Below are 8,511 nucleotides of genomic sequence, written 5' to 3'. Positions count from 1 at the left end.
TATATATATATATATATATATATATATATATATATAACCTTAAATTTATTAATTCCTGTGCTAGGGATTCCTTTTAAGAATATAATTGAAGAAGTGTTCAAATATACATGAATAAAGATGTTCATTTAATATTTCAAGTGAAAAAAACAACTCAAATATCATACTGCTTGTGGTAGTTCAGTTTGTGTGTCAACTTGGCTGGGCCTCATTGAATGGCTGGGCCTGGTTGAACGGCTGGGCAGCTGGATGTAGTATTCCCCATGATGAGACTGGTAATCAACTCCATGGTGGAATCTACTGTGAGCAGGTGAGTAGCTGCCTTAGGGAATGTGGTCTGCTTCCTGTATATAAGCAGAAGCCTTGGAGAATGGTCTCCAGCTTATGGCACCTTGAACCCTGCATGTAGCCATGTCATTGTTCAGCAGCCTACCATGCTCTGCCAACCTTGGGACTTACACTGGACTTGAATTAATGGCCTGCCGTGTGATTTGGTAATATCGGGACTGTGCCTTTATTTACTTGTCAACCTTGGGCTTGGTGACCTTAGCAGCCAGCAGCTGTCTAAGTGAAAAAAAGCCTCTAGCTTCAGTGGGCCAGGAGCAGGAGGCAGAGCTGAAGCCCAAGGCTGAGGGGCTTTCACCCAGCCCCTAGAGTCTAGCACTTTGAACTTGATCATAAAGCCTCCAAACTTTAAGAGAATAAACTCCTGTTTGTTAAGGCCATCCCATTTGTGGTATATTCCTGTCAGAGCAGCAGTAGGTAACCAGAACACTGCTAAAGTAAATTTTAGTAGATTTATTCTACAACATTCTTATGCTTCTCTAAAAAAAAAAAAAAATTATATTGCTTTGTATTCAAAGCAATATGTAACTGAGAGGGCAAAAGAAAAAACTTATATGGTAGGATGGCGGGGTGTCTACACCAAATATCATGCATATGACAATATGGACCAAAGTTTTAAAAGTTATTATCTTTGAATGTATGATTATAGATACTTACATTCTTCATTCCTGAATCCTGAGTCAAGTCATCAACCAGAAATGATTATGTATTATAATCAAGAAAAATAAATAAATATTTTTCATTTTTTTTTCTGAAGTAAAAGTACTTTTCATTCTTAAAAAAATACAACTTCTGAGGCTGCCTGAACATATTGTAATAATAATCTATGCCAACAGAATATTTTTCCCAAATAACTTTTAATATTTACCATAAAAAATACCAAACAGAAATACTATTATAATGCTTATGTAATTTTTAATCTAATGTAAGTGCTAATCGGTAGTACCTCCCAAGCTTTACTAGGTGAGCAGAGATTTGAGTCAAATGATAATTCAAGAATTATCACAGTTCAGCTGGGTGAACTGGGTTCAGCTGGGGAACAGTCCCTACACCTCATTTCCTAAAATGTTAAATGAGAAACCTGAGCTTGATGAACTCTAAAGTCATCTTTACCTCCAAAGAGGAAAAAGAAAGAAAGTAAAAGAGTAACTTCAAAAACTTGAAAACATAATGTGAAATTATTACCTAATAAGTCACATCCTCCAAAAACATCTCCCAATCTATTTTAGAAATATAACTTTAAGTTATAAAAGATGCTATCACATTTCAGAGTTTCTCAATGGGGCTATGGAAATTTGATATGTTTGAAGAAATCCTTAAGAACTAAGCAATGTAGAAACACCAAGGGCTCTACTTTAAGTCATTTATTCACCGTATTTCTGTTATTCTCCAAAAAAAAAAAAATCCTGTTTAGAACAAGTGAAAACATAGCTGTATTTGGGTTCAACAATCCTTTGTTTTGAGGTTGTACCAAAAGGGGATGCTTTTTAATTATACACATCTGTGGGTCAAAAGAACACATTTCAAGAAACACACATACTTCACATCAAGTAAATCACTCAAGCCCCATCAAGAGTCTATATGGAACACTGGGAATTGAGAAAAGATGATCTAATGTCAACGTATGTTCCACAACCTGTCATAGAGACCCTAACTCTTTTTGGAGGGAGTGTGTGGAGTTTAGAGGGCATAAGTAATATTGAACAAAATCAGAAGTCATATATTCATGGACATCCTTTGGTCAAAGAGATAAGGGTAAGAAGTATAATAAAATTGCTAATGTAAGTGTGAATATAAATAGCAACTGACAATCAGCTTCAGAATCAGAAAGACAAGAAAGAAAGGTGTGGACTATAGTTACCTGGAGAACACAAGATGGCTAAAGAGAGTGACTTAAACTTTGCTCAACTGACTCACTCACTCAGTCACTCACTTACTCATTTACTCACTCACTCAGTCACCACTCATTCACTTACTGCCATCAAGTGTATTCTGACTCACAGCAACCCCCACTGGGTTTCTGAGATGGTAAATCTTTATGGAAGTATATTGCCCAGTCTAACTTCCGTGGGGTGGCTGGTGAATTTGAACCTCCAACCTTCTGGTTAGAAGTCAAATGTTGCAGGCACTACGTTCAACAGACTATTGATGTGGAAATACAGGGTTTGTATTGCCAACACTTTTTTTTTTCCTTTTAAATTTCCTTTCCACATGAGGTGGCATAGTGTCTAAGGGGTTTGACTGCTAACCAGAAGGCTGGTGGTTCAAACCCACCAGCCACTCCTGAAAAGGAAGACTGGGCAATCTACTTCCGCAGAGATACCGCCTAGGAAACCCAAGGAGGGGTTGCTATGAATCAGATCCAGCTCAACAGCAGTGAGTTTGGTAGTTTGGTTTTTTGGTTCCCCATGGCAAGATACAAATTCCTATTCAATGCAAATCTGTTTGATTCTTAAATACTGGAAAAAATCTAAGTCTGATTCTAAGGGCTAAGTAAAACAGGATTGTGGTCTAGATTTTTGACCAATTAGGTTAATCACTGACTCAGACAAAGCACATGCATTCTGATAGTTTAAAAATATACAAATAGATACTAAAAGTAAAGTACATTAAAAATGCATTAATCTATATCTATCATCTTACGTGATAGGGAGGTTTCATGGATAAAATGACATTGGAGGAAAGAAAGAAAAGAAAAAGCAGAGATGAAGGAAATTTTAGAGAGAAAGATGATTATGACTAAAAGCATACAGACATGAAAGTCTTTGTCCTTTTTACTTTTAGTTTTTAAAATATATTCAACTGAGTTGAAATATTAGGTATGGGGTAAGTAAAATAGTGTGGATTGGAAGAAAAATCTAATTTTAATTCAAAGCATATTGTGTACTAGGCATTAGTCTAGATGCATTATATATGTTTTCATATTTAATTATTAAAATAACATGGTAATATTATTATTCTAATTTTACAGATGTGAAAACTAAGGCTGGCTGTCACTGACCAATGTACAGTCTCACAGCACCCAAGCAGCCAAGCTGGAACTGAAGCTCACTTGTGTCTGACTATAAAATCTGAGTTGTCTATTTAGGACTCTGTCGTGCTGGAAAATAAGTGGGTTCATATTCTAGAGATACACAATCCTAAATAGCAACTACTAGTCACATACGAGGAGCTCTGGAAGCTCCTAAGTCAATGCCTAAGGCACTTGACTGCTAACCAGAAGGCTGGCAGTTCAAACCCACCAGCCACTCCTCGGAAGGAAGAAGGGGCAATCTGTTTCCATAGTGATACTGCCTTGGAAACCCAAGGAGGGATTGTTATGAGTCGGGTCTGACTGGAAGTCACATAACAACAACAACAACAGTCACATATGACTATTACACACTTGAAGTGTGGCTAGTGTATCTAATGAACTGAGCTATAATTTAAAAAAAAAAAACCTGGCATTCAATTCAGTAACTGGAGAATGTTTAAATATGTGAGGAACAATTTGGATATGTGAGTCTACATTTTCAACTATAAGTTTTATAAACTCTAAATATAAATCAAGTCTTCCCCATAAAAATTAGCATCAGACTCAAGATGTACTCTAAATGTAAGTACACCTGGATTTAGTATGAAAAAAAGATTTAGACTTAGTATGACAGGAGCTCTGGTAGCATAGTGCATAAGGCACTTGACTGCTAACCAGAAGGCTGGCAGTTCAAACCCACTAGCCACTCCTCAGAAGGAAGATGGGCAATCTACTTCTGTAGTGATACTGCCTCGGAAACCCAAGGAGGGGTCTTTATGAGTCGGTCCGACTCGAGGGCACATAACAACAACAACAACGACAAAAGAATGTAAAACATTTCATAATGGTTTTTTATATTGGTTGGATTTTGAAATGACAATCATAGACATATTTGGCTAAATGAAATATATTATTAAATAAACTTTACCTGTTGATTTTTACTATTTTGTTGTAGCCACTATAATATTTGTGGCTTGCATTATATTTCTAATATATAGTGCAGGTATGGATAAATGTTTCTTAACATTAGAACCAACTGCAAGCTTTATAAAAATATCACTGCCAAGCCTCCACCTGCAAAGATTCTCATTTAAATGTTTTGGATAGAGGACTTAGCACTTTTATGCTAAAAGTTCTTGTAGTGATTCTTGTGTGCAGCCCAGGGATGAGAAACTATGCTAAAGAGATTGGATTTAGTTCTGCAGGCAGCTGGAAGATACTGGAGAGTTTTGAAAGAGGAAGTAACTGAAGGCTATCAGGTATTTGGAGCTCTGGTAGCACAGTTCCTAAGGCACTTGACTGCTCACCAGAAGACGGGTGGTTCAAACCCACCAGCCACTCCTTGGAAGGAAGGTCGAGCAATCTACTTCCGTAGTATAACCTTGGAAACCCAAGGAGGGGTCACTATCAGTTGGGTCTGACTTGATGGCAAACAACAACAACAACAACAATCAGGTATTTGTAGAAAGGGGGCTCTTCAAGTCACAGGGTTGAAAGAGGATGGATGCTCCTACATGGTCCTGTCTGCTTGCCTCTCAAGCTCATTGTGATCATTTCCCCTCTGGTTCCCTAGCATCCAGTCACAATATGCTTTTTTCAGTTCCTTGAATTAGCCAAGCCAGTCCCACCTTGTTATTGTTGTTATGTGCCATCGAGTTGGACCGGACTCATAGCGACCCCTCCTTGGGTTTCCCAGGAGGTATCCCTATGGAAGTAGATTGCCCAACCTTCCTTCTGAGGAGTGGCTGGGGGATTTGAACCACCAGCCTTCTGGTTAGCAGTGAAGTGCCTTATGCACTACGCTACCTTAGGGCTTTTATATTTGCTGTTCCTTCTGCTTACAAAGTTCATCACCACAAATTAGCACAGATTCTTATGTAGATAGATGCTTCCCATTATCCAAGTCTCTCCATTCAAACCTGACTCTCCAATATAAAGTACTCACCATCCCTGACCCCTGGCCTGTCAGTCTCATTTCCCTTTTATGATCTTCATGGCCCATGGCACTGCCTGAAAACCTCTTGTTTATTGCTTACTTCAGGTCTCTTCTAGGAGAATGTAAGTTTCAGGAGAAGAGATAATTAGTTTATGTTATCCACTGTTCTATCCCTGTGCCTAGACACACACACACACACACACACACACAAAACTCTGCCATCGAGCCAATTGCAACACATAGTGACCCTTCCTTGGGTTTCCAAGGCAGTATCTCTTTGGAAGTAGATTGCCCAGTCTTCCTTCCAAGGAGTGGTTGGTGAGTTTGAATATTGGGACCTCAATAATCATTTAAAGAATAAAAGAATACAAATGTAATATATAACAACAAAGTATAACCTTGGGTTTTCAAATGGTTAACCAAAATGTTGAGATAGTGTTTCCAAAATCTTATAAAGACTAACACTAGAAGAAATCATTAGGGCATAGATTAAGATTTCCATCTGGTAAATCTCCATTTCTAAGGTTAATATGATTGTTTGCTGCTTTTTGAATAGCCTGTTACCTGAGTTATCTAAATTTGGATATATTAAATCATAAATTAAATGTGGCTTAGTTGAATGAAATGTATAACTTGTGAATTTAAAAAAAATCTGTGTTATATATGTATATGTACTTATTTGCTAAGGGCACTTCCCATGAACATATCTTGAAAAAGTTGTTATGACAATCAAAGTATTTGAGCATAGGACAACTCACTAAGGGAATTCTGCTTTCTGTCCCAATAGTAGAGCAGAACAGTGTAGCTGAGTCTAAACTTGTAGACTTATATTAATCTGTGACTCACCTACTCTCAGAAACTCTGGTGACATAGTAGTTAAAGCATTTTGTTGTTAGCCAAAAGTTGGTGGTTAAAACCTACTAGCCACTCTGCAAGAGAAAGATGAGGCAGTTTTCTTCTGTAAGGATAAACAGGCATGGAAACCCTCAGGGGGAGTTCTACTCTGAGTAGTTTTCTTCTGTTCTAAAGGGTTGCTCTGAGTCAGAGTCGACTCAGTGGCAGTGGATTTTGGTTCATTTACTCTCTGATAATAACTTGCACATTTTCAAGTTGCAATTTCTGCTTTGGACATGTAGATGCATTCTCTGTGAACATGCTAGCTTGAGGTGAAGAAAGCTGGAAAGATAATAGGGAGTAGTTTGGAAAAGAAATCATTCTAATTTCTTGACACTGATTTTACTGTCATTTTGATCAACAGTATAAGTATAAACAACCATCCTTCAGGATACAAGTACAAAAGAATGAACTTTTTATTAAATGTATTTTATATTTTGAAAATTTTCTGTACCTTTACACTCACACAGTGAATTCACGTCACTAAATATCACAGCTGAGTTCTCTGTGTCTCAAAATATTTTCAAATATCTCTCTGAAGGTTTGTGCCATGCAAACCAATAAAAGGATTACAACCATCCAGGTATAAGGCTTCCTCATTTGTGACAGATCTAATGTGAGCAATACTCTTCACATATTAAGTCAAGCATAATTCAAGAAATTACTAATGCAAGTTAATATCTTCCATTTCATTTTAACCACTTCAAAATGCCATATGTATAAACACAGTAAGCTACAAAATTGCTAATGAACTTTAGTTGCAAGGGCATGAAAGAATTCCTGTTATTGTCCTTGGATTGGACCCAGTAGTATAGGGTGTTGAAATTATTATTTCTCATCTGTCAGTCGCCAGCATCTTAGAAGCTAAAATCCTTGTAATGGGGATGGAACATTTAAGAGGGTCAGTAGGTTATAAGTCCCAGAGGCAATATTAGTCCACCACAGCTCTGAAGGTAATGTTTCCATTTAGCTAGAGGATGCTTTATCAAAGTGTCCATAGATTTCCAAGCAAATAGATTCTACTTTAATTCTTTACTAATTTAGTGTACATTTGAACACTTATTAAAAATGATCATTCTGAAATGAGCAAAATACATTGAAATTTTGAATTCCTATATAATCTATATATGATAGTCCTATATATGATAGTCAGGATCCCACAACCAAAGATCTCCAGAAGTTAAGTGATTTAAATTAATGGAGAAGGCAAAGAGAAAGACAATTTGTGTGGAAGGGACTGTAGGGACTGGAAAGCTCTCCGATCTAAAAATGCTGGCTACCACTTTGTCAGACTTCTAATCGTTCAAAAGAAGTTGAGAACATGGATTTCTATGCAAAATCTCCCAAATTTAAAACAAAACAAAACAAAACAAAAAACAGGCAGCTAATTAAAACTTTAAAAAAAATACCATGTGAACTGGGTTGCCAGATTCAGTGGGTGGGAAAAAAAAAAAACACAGACTATCCAGTTAAATTTGAATTTTGAATAACAACTCTAATGTTAATATCAGTATGTTTCAAATATCATATGGGATATACTTTTATCACCCATAAAAATTATTGTTTATCTGAAATTTAAATTTAACTGGACTTCCTGTATTTTATCAGGAAATCGTATGTGTGAACCACATTTTCAATTCAGATTCCTCATTTGAGTTGTCTGTTGCAGCATCTGATTTAAAAAAAAAAAAAAAAAAATCCTTGCTTTGATGAATTCCAATGGACTCTTTATTTGGGTATTCAACTCAACCTTCATATTAGAATTTGTTATTCAATTACTGTCTTTCTCATATTCTTCAGAGTCTTGTTTTAACAAGTAGATATTAAAATCCCTTGAATGCAAGCACCTTCTTTTCTCTTTTCCTTGACAGTAGATCCATAGCAGGAAGTTCAAGAATAGACAAAAATGTATTATGAAGATCCTTGTATACAGGAATTGAAGAATATAAACTTATGTAATTTACCATATTATAAGATGATTGGGATAATTTAATCAAGAAAAAATTATAATAGCAACAATAATAATTATAGTAATAATTAGCATCTCTCAAGCACATACTATGTGTCATGTCTTATTCCATGCGCTCCATATGTATTAAATCATGTAAGCTGCTTCTTTCTATGAATTCTCAGTATTATTGTTATTCTCATTTTCTAACTGAAGTACTGAGACACAGAGAAATTAAATATCTTGCCCAGGATCACACAGCAAGTACATGACAGAACTAGAATTTTATCCCAATCATTCTGGCTATAAAGCCTAATAATTTGCCCTGTTATCTTTCAAAAACTCAATGAGTAATAGCCTCTTAAAGATAAGACTACT

This window comes from Orycteropus afer, unplaced genomic scaffold (genome assembly GCF_000298275.1).
Source record: "Orycteropus afer afer isolate SDZICR_OR568_19922 unplaced genomic scaffold, OryAfe1.0 scaffold00062, whole genome shotgun sequence".
Classification (NCBI taxonomy): domain Eukaryota; kingdom Metazoa; phylum Chordata; class Mammalia; order Tubulidentata; family Orycteropodidae; genus Orycteropus; species Orycteropus afer.
This window is presented reverse-complemented; position numbering follows the sequence as displayed.